The sequence below is a fragment of the Prionailurus viverrinus genome, chromosome C2 (assembly GCF_022837055.1).
Source record: "Prionailurus viverrinus isolate Anna chromosome C2, UM_Priviv_1.0, whole genome shotgun sequence".
Taxonomy (NCBI): Eukaryota; Metazoa; Chordata; class Mammalia; order Carnivora; family Felidae; genus Prionailurus; species Prionailurus viverrinus.
In genome coordinates, this window is record NC_062569.1 from 115046418 (window position 1) to 115065699 (window position 19282).

General features: G+C 34.4%; 1 pseudogene; it reads left to right on the top strand.

Annotated features, from left to right (window-relative positions):
- The window catches only part of LOC125174511 (microtubule-associated protein RP/EB family member 1-like), a 78260-nt pseudogene extending 59401 nt beyond the window's left edge, over positions 1 to 18859 (top strand).
- The last annotated feature ends 423 nt before the right edge of the window (positions 18860 to 19282 follow it).

Consider the following 19282-nt stretch of genomic DNA (forward strand, 5'->3'; position numbering starts at 1 on the left):
ATTGCAACAACAGATATCCTAGACTATTTACCTAGATAAATTCAGATAAGTCATTTAGCAGCCCTGAGGGAGTTTTAGCTTTAAAAATTTTAGCTTTAAAAAGTGGAGAGGTAAATTATGCCCATAAAATTAAAATATACATAATAATCATACCTTTTATTCTGTTTGATTTGAAGGAATGTTCTCGTTACCAATATTTTATCACTTGTGCCAGCTTTGTTTTTATATATCTCACTATTCTTTTCCCATTGTTGTTTTGAATACATTTTTACACAAGCAGTTGGAAATGTAGTCTCTTTGCTTTTTTATTTATTTATTTCCATTCTAATAAGGAAGTTCAAAATGTGACATGGTGCCAGGTAAAACTTTTATTCTCAACAACCTCAAAATTTTAGAAGAAAGAAGTTCATATGTTGTTGGCTAAACAGGGCTGAAACTTATGTTCACTCTGATACACCACTGTATAGAATCCAAGCAAAAATTGAAATTGCCCTTTAAATGGTCTTTTAACCTACCTAAAATAGGAAAATTGAGGTAGAAGGGATCAAAAGTGAAGAGGTTGTAGATTTTTAATTTTGCTGAATTTTAATATAACAATTTCCTATGCACTGGAAAAATATATATGAATATAATTTGCTAGTTTTTATTATAATCACATATAATCAATATGCATGTTAATGTACTTTTAAGTTGCATTTCTTAGTCTCTGAGAATGCTGAAAGTAAATGATATAATACTATTTTCCATGACTGTTAAAAAACATATCAGCATTTAAATATGACCTGAGACTACCTTGAAAGATTCAAAAAAACTTTCAAGTATTTTGTTGAATAGGATATTAACAAATGTCTAATTCAATTTGCTTGTAAAAATCACCAAACTTACTGGGATAAACTGATTTAAGATTACTCAATATTTTTCTTATTGTATATGTTTCATAGAAAATTTTTTATTACTTATCCTTAGCAGAAAAAAATCCACAAAAACTCAAATACATTTAATATATTTTAGGTCAAAATACACATTTTATATACTTTTATCATTTAAAATATTTATTATTACAAATTTAAGATCACCTTCCAAACTTCAATAGGAGTATTTACTTGGAAAATACTCTTCAGTATTTTAGTTTGAATATAAAAGCTAAATAGTAGTCTAAATTATCAATTAACACTAACTACAACATGTTTAGTTGAAAGTTAACTTTCAACTAAAGAGTGATACTGTCTCACCTAATCTGATCATTTTGTTTGCCTTCAACCATTACCTTAAAAGATTTATTGACTTTCCAATGGAATAAATATATTCATTGACCTGAATATCATAAACGTGATAATTTTAATTAGGAATAAAATTTGGCTGGTTGACCTTTATTTTTAAGGAAACTGGTGGTCCTATAAGACAATAAATATTAAGTACTTACTGTAAATAGACCATAATACTAAATATAAACAAAAACAGTGTTCAAACTACATTCTCTGACTTACGTTGGCAAATAGGGACTCAAAAAACACATGACCATCAAAAACCTATTATATGGGAAAATACGACAAATATTTAAAATTTGCAATCTTGAACTTTGGGGGCTAACAAGGTATATTGTTACAAACAGATATGTGACATAAATATGAAGAACAATTTCATCTTTGAAATCAATCTTTCAGAAGAAAAATATTTGCTTTAAATATATTATTGTAGCTTTTACTTGGAGGAGAATCTTTAATGCTAGAATTTGAATTTAAAAGTCAAGAGCTAGTTTAACAGTTTATTATTGGTATAAAATTCAGGGTCAGAAGAAAATATTTTCAAATGTCAAGTTTTATAATCAAGCATCTATCTATCTATATATCTATCTGATGAAGTATTTGGCCTATGAACTTTTTTCTAGATTTTTAAATTTACATAAACATTGTCTGGAAACAATGATTGAATAAAATTCCTTTTAATCCAAACAGCTTCTAGTTTATAACTGAATTGTGGTAAGTTGCATAAATTTTTGTTTTCTTATAACTATTTTAGTATTTACTCCCAATAAATTTTATTTTATTTTTTTTAGAGCAGAAGCTTAGCTTTCTGTTCTTTGTTGCAAGGCTTAGAAAGAGAGGTTTTCAATAACTGTTCCTCAAATTGACCTCTTTTGCTTGAGCACACAAAAATAAATATTTTTAAATAACTATTTTTCCATTTCTTTGACTCCTCTTCAATTTCTTTCATAAGTGTTCTATAGTTTTCAGAGTATAAATCTCTATCTCTTTAGTTAGGTTTATTCCTAGGTATCATTGTTTTTGGTGTAATTATAAATGGGATAGGTTCCTTGATTTCCTTTCCTGTTGGTTACTTATTAGTATATACAGATGCAACAGATTACTGTATGTTGATTTTATATCTTGCGACCTTGCTGATCATGAATTCTAGCAATTTTTTGGTGAAATCTTTTGGGTTTTCTATGTAGAGTATCAGATGGTCTGCAAATAGTGAGAGTTTGACTTCTTCTTTGCCAATTTGGATGCCTTTTATTTCTTTTTGTTGTCTGATTGCTGAGACTAAGAGTTCCAGTACTATGTTAAATATTAATGGTGAGAATGGACATCCCTTAAATAATTAATAAAAGAGGAAACATTTAAGAGGCAGTAGTTAAGGGGCGCCTGGGTGGCGTAGTCGGTTAAGCGTCCGACTTCAGCCAGGTCACGATCTCGCGGTCCGTGAGTTCGAGCCCTGCGTCAGGCTCTGGGCTGATGGCTCAGAGCCTGGAGCCTGTTTCCGATTCTGTGTCTCCCTCTCTCTCTGCCCCTCCCCCGTTCATGCTCTGTCTCTCTCTGTCCCAAAAATAAATAAACGTTGGAAAAAAAAAATTTTTAAAAAGAGGCAGTAGTTAAGATGGCCGAGCAGCATGGAAACCCCCAGCTTGTTTTGTCCCTGAAATGCAGCTAGATCAGCACCAAACCATCTTGAACACCTAGGAAATTGATATGAGGATTAATGCAACAATCTGCATAACTTGAGCCACACAACTAGGCAGGTACATTGCATGGAGGGGGAAACTGGGGGAGAAAAAAGCCAGAGAGGGTAGGGAGCTATTTTCATGGAGAGAGGTCAGAAAGAGAGAAAAGGGGAGAGTGCTGTGCATCAGGAGTGTGCAAGAAAAGCACTCACCCAAAAGTAGCCAGAGGGAAAGAGAGAAGAAGAGTGAAAACACTCACAAAGGACTGAAGAAGAAATCTGTTCCCCTAAACCATTGATGAGGAGAAAGGAGAGAGTTTCAATACCACTAGGACTCTATAAACTGTGAAGCACAGAGTCTGACACTTGAGGGCCTTCCAATCACATCCCCCAGAAGACCAGCACAAGTCACTCCATCTGCTTAGTGTACAGACTATAAAATGCTTCAGAGTTTCAGTTCTAGGATAAACTGGATGTAACTTCATGCAGGTTTCATTCTGTTTGATTGTTCACTTATTTGTTCATTTTCTTTGCTTCTGTTTTTGATTAAATTATTTTCTTTTTCTTGGATACAAAAAGAGAAAATTTTATTTTTATTTTTTTACTTAATTAAAATTTTTTTAATTTTATTTCATTTTCTTTATTTTATGTTATTCTCTCTATATATATATTTTAATTTTTAAATTTTTCTTACCTTTTTTTCTCCCCTTCCCCTTTTTTCTCTATTCTATCAAGCTTCTTTCAACTTGCAGACTGAAACACACCTAGGATCTATCATCCTTTATTTGGTTTTTTGTTTTGTTTTTAATTTTTAATTTTAATGTTTTATTCCATTAACTTTTTTCTTCCTCCAGAATGACAAAATGAAGGAATTCACCCCAGAAAAAAGAACAGGAAGAAATAACAGCCAGGGACTTAATCAACACAGATATAAGTAAGGTGTCTGAACTAGAATTTAGAACCACAATAAGAATAATATCTGGGGTTGAAAAAAAAATAGAAAACATCAGAGAATCCCTTTCTGTGGAGATAAATAAAATCTAGCCAGGCCAAAATTAAAAAATGCTATAACTGAGATGCAATCTCGAATGGATGCCATGATGGCAAGGATGGACAAAGAGCAGAGAATCAGCAATATAGAAGATAAAGTTATGGAGAATAATGAGGCAGAAAAAAAGAGGGAAACAAAGGTAAAAGATCACAACACAAGACTTAGAGAACTCAATGACTTATTAAAAAGGAATAACATCCAAATCATAGAAGTCCCAGAAGATGAAGAGAGAGAAAAAGGGGCAGAAGGTTTATGTGACCAAATTATAGCAGAAAACTTTCCTAATCCAGAAAGGACACAGACATCAAAATCCAAGAAGCACAGACACTTCCATTAGATTCAACAAAAACTGACCATCACGAAGGCATATCATAGTCAAATTCACAAAATATGCAGATAAGGAAAGAATTATGAAAGCAGCAAGGGAAAAACATCCTTAACCTACAAGGGAAGACAGATGAGGTTTGCAGCAGATACTAATCTATCCATAGAAACTTGGCGGGCCAGAAAAAATTGGCAGGATATATTCAACATGCTCAATGGGAAGACTATGCAGCCCGAAATCCTTTATCCAGCAAGGCTGTCATTTAATATAGTAGGAGAGATAAAAACTAAAGGAGTTCGTGACCACTAATCCAGCCTGCAAGATTTTAAGGGGGACCCTTTGAGTGAAGAAAAGGCAAAAACAAAAGAAAAAAGACCAAAAGCAACAAAGAATAGAAAGGACTAGAGAACATCACCAGAAACACCAACTCTACAGGCAACACAATGGCACAAAATTCACACCTTTCAAAAATTATTTTAAATGTAAATGTATTAAAGACTCCAATCAAAAGACATGGAGTATCAGAATGGATAAGAAAATAAGACCCATCTATATTCTGCTTACAAGAGACTCATTTTAACCTAAAGAGACCTGCAGATTGAAAGAAAGGGGAGGGAGAATCATTTTTCATGCTACTGGTCATCGGAGACAAGCTGGAGTAGCCATACTTATATCAAACTAGATTTAAAAATAAAGACTGCAATAAGATGAAGAAGGGCATTATATCATAATTAAGGGGCCTATCCACCAAGAAGATCTAACAATTGTAAATATTTATCCCCCCAACATGAACCCCCAATATATAAATCAGTTTATCACAAACATAAATTCATTGATAATAACACTGTAATGGTGAGAAATTTCAATACCACACTTACAGCAATAGACAGATCATGTAAACCAAAAATAAACAAGGAAACAATGACTTTAAATGACACACTGGACTGGATGGACTTACAGATATATTCAGAATATTTCATCCTAAAGCAGCAGAATACACATTCTTTTTAAGTACACATGGAACACTCTCTAGAATAGATCATATACTGAGTCACAAATCAGCCCCCAACAATTACAAAAAATCAAGATCATACCATGCATATTTTCAGACTGCAACACTATGAAACTAAAAATCAACCACCAGAAAAAATTTGGAGATTAAAGAACATCCTACTAATGAATGGGTTAAACAAGAAATTAAAGAAGAAATTTAAAAGTACATATAAGATAAATTTAAAAGTACATATAAGAAAAAGTACATATAAGAAATTTAAAAGTACATAAAGATAAGATCCAAAATATATGAAGAACTTACCAAATTCAACACCTAAAAAACAAATAATCCAGTGAAGAAATGGGCAAAAGACATGAATAGACACTTTTCCAAAAAAAACATCCAGATGGCTAATAGACACATGAAAATATGCTCAACATCACTCACCATCAGGAAAACACAAATAATAACTACAATGAGATATCACCTGACACCTGTCAGAGTGGCTAAAATTAACAAGTCAGGCAACAACAGATGTTGGCGAGAATTCAGGGAAAGAGGAACCCTTTTGCACTGCTGGTGGGAATGCAAACTGGAGCAGCCTCTCTAGAAAATACTATGGAGGGCCTCAAAAAATTAGAACTACCCTACAACCCAGCAATTGCACTATTAAGTATTTATCCAAAGGATACAAAAATGCTTATTCAAAAGGGCACATGCACTCCAATGTTTATAGCAGAACTATCAACAATAGCCAAAGTATGGAAAGAGCCCAAATGTCCATCATCTGATGAATGGTTAAAGAAGATGTAGTAGATATATATATATATATATATATGTATATATACACACACACATACACACACACATATATATAATATATATATTAAATCTACTCTAAATATAATTATATCTAATAATATATATATTATATCCAATATATTAAATATATTGTATTAAATATAATATATATAATATATTATATCTAATATATTACATATCTATATTAAAATTAATATATATATTAAAAAGAATGATAGCTTGCCTTTTGCAACAACATGGATGTAACTAGAGTGTATTTTGTTAAGCAAAAGAAGTCGGAGAAAGATAAATATCATATAATTTCATTCATATGTTTAATTTAAGAGATAAAACATATGAACACAGGGGAAGGGAAGCAAAAATAAAATAAGATAAAAACAGAGAGAGAGAGCCAAACCATAAGAGACTCTTAAATACAGAGAACAAACAGGGTTGTTGGCAGGGTGTTGGATGGGGGGATGGGCTAGATGGACGATGGGCCTTACGGAGGGTAATTGTTGGGATGAGCACTGGGTATTATAGGTAAGTGATGAATCACTAAATTCTATTCCTAAAATCATTATTACACTATATGTTAACTAACTTGGATTTACATTTAAAAAAAGGAAACATTTAGCTAAACATTTACTAAATAAGAGGCAGCATGCTAATGAACAAGAAATATTATTTAATTTTCACAATAGTTCTTTGAGGTATTATATATCAAATTAAGATTTTGTGTGGATAAAATTTACAGAAAACTAAAAGTAGCAGTGGCTTAAAACAGATGCTTATTTCTTTCATAACTGAAGAATATATATGATGGTTCTATTCCATCAAGTCCTTATAGACTCAGGCTCCTTCTAACTGACTATTCCATGGTGAGGGGTAGGATGGTGGGGTGGGGTGGTTAAGGTTGAAAACGAAGGGTAGGAAGAAATGGATTAGGAAAAAGCAAAAGGAAATAAGCCAGAGATATCCAGAAATACATGGCAGATTTCATTTGTTAGAGCTCAGCCACATACTAAAATACAAAGGAGGGAAAAGTTAAGAAATATAGTCTTCATTTTGGGAGATCCTATATCCTGAAAAGAATTTTCTTTTTGGAAGAAAAAAATAGATATTGTTGGATAACTAGCATATTTATCAATATATTTTAGGGGACATAATCGTGGGGTGGAAAATTATAATTTGCAAACATTTGTACAATTAATAAATGGCCTAGTGCATTCAAACATAATGTTTATCTACAGAAAAAAAATTTTAACTTAGAAATTTTGATGACTTTACATTTGGCTTAATTTTAAACTATATGTTATGGTTACCAACTTTATTATGGGAAAGAATGATAAAAAGTGAGACAGAAGCAAGTACAGAAAAATGTCTCCAAGAGGAATAAATACCTTAATCCTCCCAATCAGAAATGACAGTTGTTGCTGATTTGGAGTGCATTACCTTTTAATCTTTTTTTTTTTATTCTGTGTATTATTCCTAGCCTATCAGGAATAGAGAGAAACAAAAGCTTTAGAAAATCAAGTCATAGTTATAAGTTGCATTATGCAATTATAACCTATATCATTATTATGTATTCAGATCTTGCAACAAACTCCATTTGTAGTGCTTAAGTAGATAATCAATGAAGAAATGTAAATTATAAAAAATAGTTTCCAAGGAAAATGTGAGTACATGCATTACTCAACCAAATCTGAACAATAAACTGAATAAATGTTTTGTGGCTTTTTGACAATAAGACCTTGCATAAATTCAAGGTAGTTGTGTTAATATCTACTTGTTCCAACAGAACCTCTTTGAAAGAAGTCTGTGGACAGTAAATAAAATCAGTTTATTATACAAGCACGCTTCAAGGCATACAGCTTGAACAAATTGTTTTAGTTTATGATAGTAACAATGATGTGATATTTATAGTTTCCACTTTAAAATTTGATAATTTAATTATAGTTCTTAGTAATTTGGCATATGTAATTAATGCTTATGGGTATCCAGATTCTCAGTAATCTTTTATGTACAGTAATCTTTCATGACATATTTAAGATATTTTTGTTAAGATATCTGATATTTTGTCTCAGGTAGATCCTTTTTCTAAACATGAGGGAGTGAGAAGTATATTTAATTTGATATTAATTTCAAAGAATCCAAGCATGCTTCTCTTAAGCATGCAAGCATGTTTTCTTGCAGCATGGTGGATTCCCATGACTGGGAGAGTCAGAAATGACTATTTCTGTAAAATAGTCTGTAAAAAAAAAATTAGTAGGAGTCGTTTCTAGTCATTTCTAGATTTTACAACAATAGTTGGGAGTTTTTTATATTCTCTCTTCCCAACTTGCAGAAGATGGCAATCACATTGTTGAACCCCAGTCAACCTGGATTTATGGGTTGGTACTTAGAGCATTGTCCCCAACCGTTGTCCAACTCTCTTGCACTGGACATATAGTATTGATGAGAGAAGAAAAAAAAACAAGCTTTATTGATTTAAGACACTGAGATTTTTGAAGCTTGTTAATTTTTTTGGTAGCAAAACTAACATTCTGATTAATACAGTTTGAAATAATTGAAGTATTAAGTTTTATTTATTTTTAACTTTAGTCTCTGATACTATAGAGAAAAGAGTTGTTTTTTTTTATTTTTTATTTTAACATTTATTTAGTTTTGAGAGACAGAGTGAGAGAGAGCATGAGTGGGAGAGGGGCGGGGGGTGGGGGGGAGACACAGAATCTGAAGCATGCTCCAGGCTCCAAGCTGTCAGCACAGAGCCCAATGTGGGGCCCGAACCCACAGACCATGAGATCATGACCTAAGCTGAAATCAGATGCCTAAACTGACTGAGCCACCCAGGGGCCTTGAGAAAAAAATTTTGAATATAATACTATCTTATCTATGGTTTGTTTCTGGTGTGGATCCAATAATTTCTCTATTATTAGTTTATACAAATATAATGAAAATTTGAGGTATAAATAAATGTTACTTACATAACTTTTATTGTTCTACATGTAGCTACTAATTTGTTTAACATAGTATTTTGGCATAATGTTCTAATAACTATTATGGAATCAGAGAGACAAAACAGTCATGTGTTGACTTACCAAAAAAGGTTGCAAATTTAGTCACAGTTATATTCAACCTAAAATTGAAATTCTTTTAACAATGTCACCCTGTTGTTCCTCATTCAAAGTCTCTGGTCACCCAATTTGTATAGACAAATTTCTATAGAAATCAAACAAGGAAACCAAATAAAAAACCAAATTTCTCATATGTCGTGTAATTTTAAGGGACAGAATTCCAACTTTCAAATCACAGTCAAAACTTTGATTTTAAAATACTAAGTTGAACATAATTTATGAAACTATGTTTGTGTATGAGTTGTTGCTTTGAAGGTTAGATGCATAATTAAAAAAGAACAGCAGAGATGAACTCCTTCCTCATTATTTCTGGCAGTAGAGTAATTTTTCATGACATATTTAAGATATTTTTGTTAAGAATTCTATTTTGTCTAAGGTAGTCTAGTTTGATCCTCTTTCTGAACATGAGGGAATGTGAAATACATAGTCTCATTCAATTTGGTATTAATTTCAAAGAATCCAAGTTTAAGTAAAGAGTGGTATGTTTAAAGTAGTAGTAAGATACATTATGAAACCCTTAAGCTTTTCTCAAATCAATTTCTGTTAGAAGTAAGCCCTAATGTCCTTAAGCATCCATTAAATATAATAAATTAAGGGGCGCCTGGGTGGCTCAGTCGGTTGAACGTCCGACTTCGGCTCAGGTCATGACCTCGCGGTCCGTGAGTTCGAGCCCCGCGTCCGGCTCTGTGCTGACAGCACGGAGCCCGGAGCCTGCTTCCGATTCCATGTCTCCCTCTCTCCCTGCCCCTCCCCCACTCATGCTTTCTCTCTCTCTCTCTCTCTCTCTCTCTGAAAAATAAATACAAAAACATATAAAACTATTTCAAAAAAATATATATAATAAATTAACTGCTTTCCTGTGCATGTATAATGGTACTTGTTATGTTCTATCTTGAAAAAATTGATAAAATAATCAAATCATTTTCTGTATTTGGTAGCATTGTAAAAGTCTTCAAGAATCACTCCATATTACCTATAGGATAAAATCCAACCTTCTTAAAATGACACATAAAAGCCTCATTGACCTGGCCTTGGACACCTTGTCCAGATCTGTCACCAGCCCCTCACTCTAGCCTCCAAGGAATTGCTTATAGTTCTCCCCCAACACAGTGAAGAATCTCACTTGTACTATTGAAATGTTTGTTTTTGTCAGTTCCATTTAACAGCTTAATATGTATTCATCTCTTCCAAGTAACCATCAGGGATCTTCTTCTCCAAGAGGAGGCTAGCTTATTGCCTGTCTGTCTTTCTTGTTAAGACTTGTCCAGAAAATGCCAGTGAGCTCCACCATACTTTTTATTGTCTTATGCTTTCCAAGAGCTGGAGAATTTGTATATGACAGTGTGCTTCCACCTATACTTCATCCCTATCTACTATGGTGAGGATCTTAGTCATTTGGGAAGCTACACCTTGCCAAAAGTTAGCACTCTGCCAGGGGTTGTCACCATCCTATTTACCACTAACAGTGTAGTCCTTGTTGACATCTGACCAAGTGACACAATTCCTAAAGCTCATTCTGAAGGCTGCCCTCTAACGCCACCTCTCATTACAACTCTCTTACTTTGTAATCCTTTTACCCCTCAACCAAAGCAAAAAGGATGGTGAAACAGACAAATTTAGCTTATTAATTTGGGAGGCAGTCTTAGGAAGCACAGTGAGTGAGTAGAGTAGTGAGACAATGAAAGTAAAGAATGTGTCATCATTTTACCATGTGGAAAACAGGGCTGCAATTAATAATGGGGGCACTCTAAGAATCTCTAGAGGACACACATGTCACAATATTCCACAGAAAACAGGACTACCAGTACTATCCCTTATTGGTTGAGGGTTTCTTCAGGTGTTGGTGTGCTAATTCCCCGTTTCCACTTCAGGTCTACAGTGGTAGGTGGAGTAAACTCCTAAAGTGCTAGGAAGTCTTGAGATAAAGTATTTCACATGAAGCTATCAGCCTCATTTGGATACTTACGATTGTAGCTCTAACTGAATTTAGATGGGTTGAGCTGATATAAGGCATAGAATTTGCAGTGTCTGCTGTATTGTCTCATGACTTCTTTGCATAATGTCACATATTTATAACTATCTGTATTTATATTTTCCATGCTAGACTGAGAAATTTGAGAGAAAATTATGCATGACAGCCCTGGCACATGTTGTTCAGTGTGATAACTGTCAACAAATTCTATTGATTCAATTTTCCAACTAGTTCTTGAGTTTGCCTTCCAAACTCTCCCCAGAACTCTACACATTTCCCTGTTTTTTTCCCCACCTAAGTGCCAGAGTACCTTCATAACTGACTTTTCTATTGCTTGTCTTGCTTTCCCTTTTTCCATCTTTCTCATTGCTGCAGTGGTGAACTTCCTAAAGATTCCACTGTTTAAACTTCTTAAAATATCATGCAAGCTCCTCATATTGTATAAAAGTTACCGTTTAGGGGCGCCTGGGTGGCTCAGTCGGTTAAGCGTCCGACTTCGGCTCAGGTCACGATCTCACCGTCTGTGAGTTAGAGCCCCGCGTCGGGCTCTGGGCTGATGGCTCAGAGCCTGGAGCCTGCTTCGGATTCTGTGTCTCCCTCTCTCTCTGCCCCTCCCCTGTTCATGCTCTGTCTCTCTCTGTCTCAAAAATAAATAAAAACGTTAAAAAAAAAATTTTAAAGCTACCGTTTAGTAAGTCTCTTTGTATGAGACCAATTCAGAACACTTTGAAAAGTCATTTTATAATTTTACCAACTGAAAAAAATATTCACAGGAAAATACCTGACTTTTGGGAAGAAAAAGTTACAAGGGCTGTCGTTCTTTGTAATATTTATATATAACATAGGCCACCCCAGCCTTCAGTAAAAATTGAATTTCTGCAGCATAAGTAGCTCATATTTCTCTGTTTCTAATCCCCATATTTAGGACCTTACTTAACTGATGTGGCATCCTCCAAAATTTCCTCCAGTATTTCTGAGTATTCTTTAGGAGTGACCCATGTGAGTTTATGAAACTAATCTGTCAGCTCCCATGGGACATAACAGACTATAGATGTTACTGCTGAATTATAGTCCTCAAAGTGCCCACTAAATATGAGAATGTGGAAAAATCAGCATATTTCTTGTTTTGTTTCATTTTATTGAAAAAAAAATAACACTATTTTATACCTGGGAATTTTATAGCACCTTTATCTGAAAATGTAATTTTTTTAAAAAGACATTTATTTATTCATTCATTCATTCATTCATTCATTCATTCATTTTTGAGAGAGAAAGTGAGAGTGAGCAGGGCAAGGGCAGAGAGAGGGAGATGAAGGATCTGAAGCATGCTCTGCACTGACAGCAGAGACCCTGATGCAGGGCTTGAACTCAAGAACCATGAGATCATGACCTGAACTGAAGTCAGATGCTTAAACCAACTGAGCTACTCAGGTTGCCTTGAAAATAAAATCTTTTATGCTTTTATTCATAGACCTCTCTCTTTTTTTCTCGAAAAAGCATGTTAGTCCTTGAGGGGTTGAATTTGAACCACTGTGAAAGGCAGAATTCTGCTTTTCTCAGAGACAACATTCCTTTTTCATGCTGTGGATGTTGTAACTCAGCCATGCCCTTCCATGTGCCTATCAAGAGGCTCTGCTTCGGTTGGTCCACCAGGTTACATGACATGGTCATATCTGCATCCCAGGAAACAATGTGCTTAAATTTCAATTGCATTTTCTGCTGAAAGTGTAGGTTCTTTATAAATATTTTTAACACAATAAAACAAGAAAAATGATCAAAAGTATAATTCTTATATAATCTCATAATTTTTATTTAACCTTCCAATCCGTATTTGAATGTATACAAAGTATAAATTACTTTTTTAAAAATAAAAGGCGTAGAAATTTTAAGAGTAAGTTGATTTAGGTCCCATATATTTAAAAGTCTTCTAAATGTATATATTGTTTTATGGTGTATAACATCATATATGAGAGAAACATTATTCTCTGCTGATGTGCACCCTGGGAAGGTCATGGATTTTTTAAAAGTAGAAGAGGCTAGGGTACATGACTGACTAAAGATCAGTTCAGAAACATGTGTTCATTTTGAGAGGATTTAGAGTCATGGTTGAACAATGGCTTAACCTCTTCAATAAAAGCTGTTCACAGAAACCCACAAAGTCACATTTGCCACATTTCTGCCAGGAGTGGCATACAATTTAGAGAGCTGGGATTTTGTCTTTTAGAAGTCAAGCTCTCCAGCACAGTTAATAGATTCTTTTTGAAATTTCCTCATCCTACTGTGGAATAAAAAAAGATATCCTTCAAAGAGAAAACCTATAATGGTCCCTTGTCAGGAAGGTCATGGAGAGGATTTTTGCTTTATAATATATAACCCCAACACCCCTTGCTATCTTAAGGTTTTATGAATTAATGCTATTTTTTCCTCTCCATAGTTCATGTCTCTAACATGATTTATGATCAGTTTACCTCCATGTTTTCTATAGAACTTGCTCCAGGTTACCTTCAATAAAAGAAAGGTCAGTTGATAAAAAATGAGGTTAAAATTACAATGAGATTTTTTAACACTAAACACTAAACCCACTGAGAGAAGAGAATATTACTGACACTAGCCAGAAATATAACCATGTAACAGAAAATCTGCAAGATGGGTAATCCACAGTCAGGTGATTAAAGCATTACTAGACTTGACCTTGGAATTTGAGTAATAGAATTTAGTTTCTGTGAATGTTTTTATATAATTTTATGATTTTTCCCAGCAACATGTATGTGAGATACTGGAAAACTGATGTTATCAGGGTGATCTGAGAGAATTCAAATTCAAAAACAGGAATTAAATGTAGATTCTGGATGTTATTATTTGTGCTTCTTGGACAAACCACTTATACCTCTAGGTCTCAATTTCTGTCTTCTCAAAATGTTTAAAATATAGTTTACCAAACAAATATAAATATTGTTTAGAGAATAAAAGGGCCTAAGATTGGTATGTACTGGTCATATATTAGATTCCTTCAATAGACAGAAACTAATTGTTTCTTAATAATGATGTTTTTCACAACTATACTGAATTAGGGTTCATTAGCATGTCTTACAAAGTGGTATAATTTTGATAATATTAGCAATAGTTAAACCTAAATTTATTAGAGCTCTATTGTATACAAAATAATTTTATGTATATTATTTCATTTGATTCCCAAAGCTTATGAGGTTAATTAGTAAAATTAAAAATCATTACATAATTTTAGAATGTGAAAGAACTGAAGTTCTTAAAATTATTTGATTTAAATCACAGACATAAAGTTAGGACAAGAACCCCGGCATTTTTGCCTTAAAATTTCAATATTTCTACCAAACTATGCTATATGTTGTATACTTTTTTAATTTGGGGGAAATAATTATTAGAAGCTATGTTTCTCTCACTAAATAAATATAGCAAAATGGTAAAATGTTTAAGTTTTGTGAAGTTTCTATTAGTCATCAATTACAAAGAAATAATGATAGTAGAAGTAAGATAATCTTTCTCTTCTTACTATTATTCTATACTAACCCAGAAATGCTTTTATTTTTTATGCTTATTATTCATTTTTTGAGAGAGAGAGAGAGAGAGAGAGAGAGAGAGAGAATGAGGGAGGCACAGAGAGAGGAGAAAGAGGAAATCCCAAGCAGGCTCCACACTGTCAATACAGAGCCTGATGTGGGACTTGAACCCATGCACCACAAGATCATGACCTGCGTTGAAATCAAGAGTTGGACGCTTAACCAACTGAGCCACACAGGTGCCCCCAGAAATATGTTTCCAGTTCTATATCCTGAAATAAATTTGTTACATAGACAACCTAAGAATTCTGGATTATTTTCTAATAAATAACAATTTTCGTACATGAATTGGTATTTACTTTACAAGTCAACTTTTTATGTTCATATAGGAGATCAGACTGGTAACTGTGAATCAGAGCTCATGACCTGAAATGGGTAAGGTGATCTGAATTGAGATGTTTAAATCGCAAGAGAGAACAATTGAAATGTGAGTGTATGTTGAATGCCTTTATCATATAAGATTCAACTCATATGTATCTAACTAACAACATCTTGGTTCCCTTGTATTGTATTCTTTGACTGTATTCCATGTAATGTAATAAAATGGAAAGAAAAACGGCTGCTTCACACACTTTAAAATAAAAGTAGATCTTAAAGATAAAGCCAAATATTAAAATTTTTCTGAACTTCCTAGTCCTCAGGAGAAGTTATTATAAAATCTGAATGGCATACCTATTTTGTATTTTGTAAATCTTCTTCATACGTAGGATATTTTACATCTTTGCAGCTATTATTGGAACCGCAAATTGAATCTCTATTAACAGTTCAATCACTATACCACCTGACAGTGGCCACGGGAGTTCTCAATAGCTTAAAGAGTGAGAGCAATATCAACATAGTACAATGTGTGAAACATTTTATTAGGTAGACAAAGACATAAAGAAGAAAAGAGAAACAGCATTATACATGTAGATTTATATATACATATAGAACATGTAATAGACCTATTCATATTGATGCACTGTCATTTGTGCTGGATAATCACTATGATTCTATTCCACTTAAAGTTATGTTAGTAACAAAAATTAATTAAAATTTATGAAAACAGACTTGTTTGAATGATATTTGAATTATATTTATTGCTTTATATCAGTTCCAAGTAGATGTACTTGACTCGGGAACAAGTATGTAAACTTGGGACCAGCTCAACACAAATAGAGCAAATAAGTGAGAATTATTTCCTGAAACAACGCATTGTAAGAAGCTTCACCCCTCTTGTTATCCAAAATAATTTCTTACATTTCTTACTATGTATGATTTCTTACAAACGTGTATTAATTTACTCTATCTTTGCTCTAGTATAGTTGCAGTAGTTCCCATTAAAAAGGAATTTTACCATTAGAATATCCTTTTGTCTTCTAAAAAAAAATACAGATGTTAAGTCATTAGTATTGAAAAATAACAGTAGCTTCTTACAACCACAAGATGGAAGGTAATGGTGTTCCCAGCACTGTCAGGAATATTGCTCTCTGTGATAGGTAGAATTGCAAGATATCCTCTAAGATTCCCATTCTGATATGGGCACATTATATGATCCCTTCTCCTTGAGTGTGGTGAGAACCTGGGATATGTTTATAGAGTCTCAGAAGGAGAAGAGAAAGAATGTGGTGACAAAATTTTGAAGAGGGAATGGCTGAAAATTTCCAAAACTGCTGAAGAAAATAAACCATATGTTAAAGAAAACCTAAGACTCCAAAGTAGGATTTTAACAAAATTAATCTATGTAGTAACACAACAGACTAAAATTGCAAGAAGAGCAAAGACAAAAGAAATTTTAACATGCTCCCAGAGAAAAACAACATGATACCTTCAAAATAACAACAATAAAACTTAAGTCTATTTTCTCAACAACAATGATAAAAGCTAGAAGACAAATTATATTTTTAAAGTGCTGAAATAAAATAACTGTCAATCTAGGAGTTTAAAGATTGAGAAAAAATTCTTTTGGAATGAAAATGAGAAAAGCCATTTACAGACACACAAAACTTGAAAGAATTTACCATAATAGAAATGAAGTAAAGGAAACACTAAATATTGCTTTTTTAAACAGTGAGAGAATAGAAGCTTATAGATACAGACAGAAATTAAGGCTATAAATATATTGGTGAATCCAAATATTAATTCTACCAAAATAGTAATAATAGTAAAGTGTTGATAAGTTTAAATTCATAATTAATATGTATAAGAACAGTGTGTTGGGAAGGGTGAAGAGAGTTAAAATGCCTGAAGTTTCTTGTTCTGTCTGGAATAAAGCACAAAACTTGTGGTTAACGTAGACCAAAATAAGTCAAGATTCATATTTTCATCTCTGCAATAACCAGTAAAACAATGGTAAACAAGTTTAAAAGTTCTATGTTGTTTACTCTGTTTTTGTCATGTTCTAGATAGGTGAATTGCCTTTCTTTGTCCTGTTCTTCATTCCAGGAGGCTGACGTTACGTGGACATTCTTGTCCTTTGACCCTTGTTAGCTTCGGCTAACTGGCATCGGCATGAAATATGAGGTTAAGAGAATAAAGATTGGGTATATCCCCCAATTCTATCTTTATGGCAGTTATTACATCCTACTAAAGGTACACACTAGAGAACTGTATTCAGTGACTCCAGGCTCCATTGTCTCCTTTTCCTTTTTTACCCTTTAACCTACTGGAAGACAGGGGGCCCCACAGAAAATAGATGTGCTCTAGGGGCAATGAACCAGTCCTCCACTACACTAGACACTGACTGCAGGTACAAGAGTGAGCCCAGCTGAGAGCATCTGCGCCTGGCACAGACCAGCAGTACAAAGATCTGAGCCCAAGGCAAGTTGTTAACCCACAGAATGACCAGTTAATAAACTTCGGATCTCTAAAGCCACTCACTTTTAGGTACGTTGGTGCATGATGGGTGTGGGGGAATGCGTGTGAAGTCATCAGGGCTGGTGGCAGGCAGGATCGGTTGGTTTGAAGGAGAGGAAACAAAGACTGAACCCAAGCTGGGCACAGGTGGTGGCTGCAGTACCGCTGATAGCCAAAGACAACAGTGAAGGTATTCCCAACGTCAGTCACCAGTGACAACCTGAGTCCACATGACAGGCTGGACTGGATCAGGGAGTCTCTCTCTGCAGGTGAATCTGAGGAAGATTGAACAGTTGCCCTCAGGGGCTGCCTATTGTCAGTTTATGAATGGCCTGTTCCCTGGCTCCATGGCCTTGAAGAAGGTGAAATTCCAGGCTAAGCTGAGTACATCCGGAAGTTCAAGACACTACAAGCAGGTCTTAAAAGAATGGGTGTTGACAAAATAATTCCTGTGGACAAATTAGTGAAAGGAAAGTTTCAGGACAATTTTGAATTTGTTCAGTGGTTCAAGAAGGTTTTTTTTGGCCTTTGTTTTTTTGTTTTTTGTTTGTTTATTTATTTATTTTGAGAGAGAGAGAGAATAAAAGAGAGAGATTTCAAGGTGGGAGAGGAGCTGAGAGAGGGGGAGATAAAGAATCCCAAGCAGGCTGGACATGGGACTCAGTCCCATGAACTGTGATTGTGACCTGAGCCGAGATCAAAAGTCAGAGGCTTAACCATCTGGGCCACCCAGGCACCTCTCAAGAAGTTTTATGATGCAAGCTGTGATGGAAAACACTACGACCCTGTAACTGCCGGTAAGGAAGAACTTCAGCGGCTTCCTCCCCTGTTGTTCCAGCTCTGAGCAAACCCAGGAAACCTCTCAGCTCTAGCAGTGCAGCTCTGCTGAGGCCCATTGCAACACTCAGAACTACCACAGCCCCTAAAGCTGGCTGGGGCGTGGTATGAAAGGATCCTGCTGCAGGCAACAGGGATGGCAAGCAGTTGAATTGATGCAGCAGGTCAGTGTATTGAAACTTATCATTGAAAACTTGGAGAAAGAGAGAGACTTTTGCTTTGAAAGCTAAGGAACTTTCAATTGAGTTGCCTGGAGGTTGAGGGGGGAAACAACCCTGTATTGCAGAGGATCATGTACGTTCTCTATGCTACATATGAAGGCTTTGTGGTACCGATGAAGGGGGCCCACGGAAGAACAAGAAGAGTATTAGCAGCCTGGACCAGCAGAGGAGCATTCAAAGTCTTCACTCTAGGTCATGTGCTTCACTGTAAAATATTCCATTTTATTATTCTTAGACGACTCACTGTTTTGTTTTGTTTTTCATAAGCAAAAATTACCTCTTTTTAAAGGGCACTTCATAGAAGTTTCACTCCTTTTTCAATGAGTTTGAGTTAGGAGTTGTAGCAGAGCAGTATTAACATCCAATTTGTTCATCCAGGGAACAAAGAGGCTGGCCATGGGCTCCCCATGTGGACCCTGGTAATACTGATTGCTGGAGAAGGTGTTTTTATGTAACACACTGAGGTTGAGACCTTGGTAGAGAAATATAAAGACTGGCTTGAATTCGAAGCTAATGTGAAATCTTGGCAGAGAACGTTTTAATAAATAAATGTCTTCAGAGTATTTAAAATAT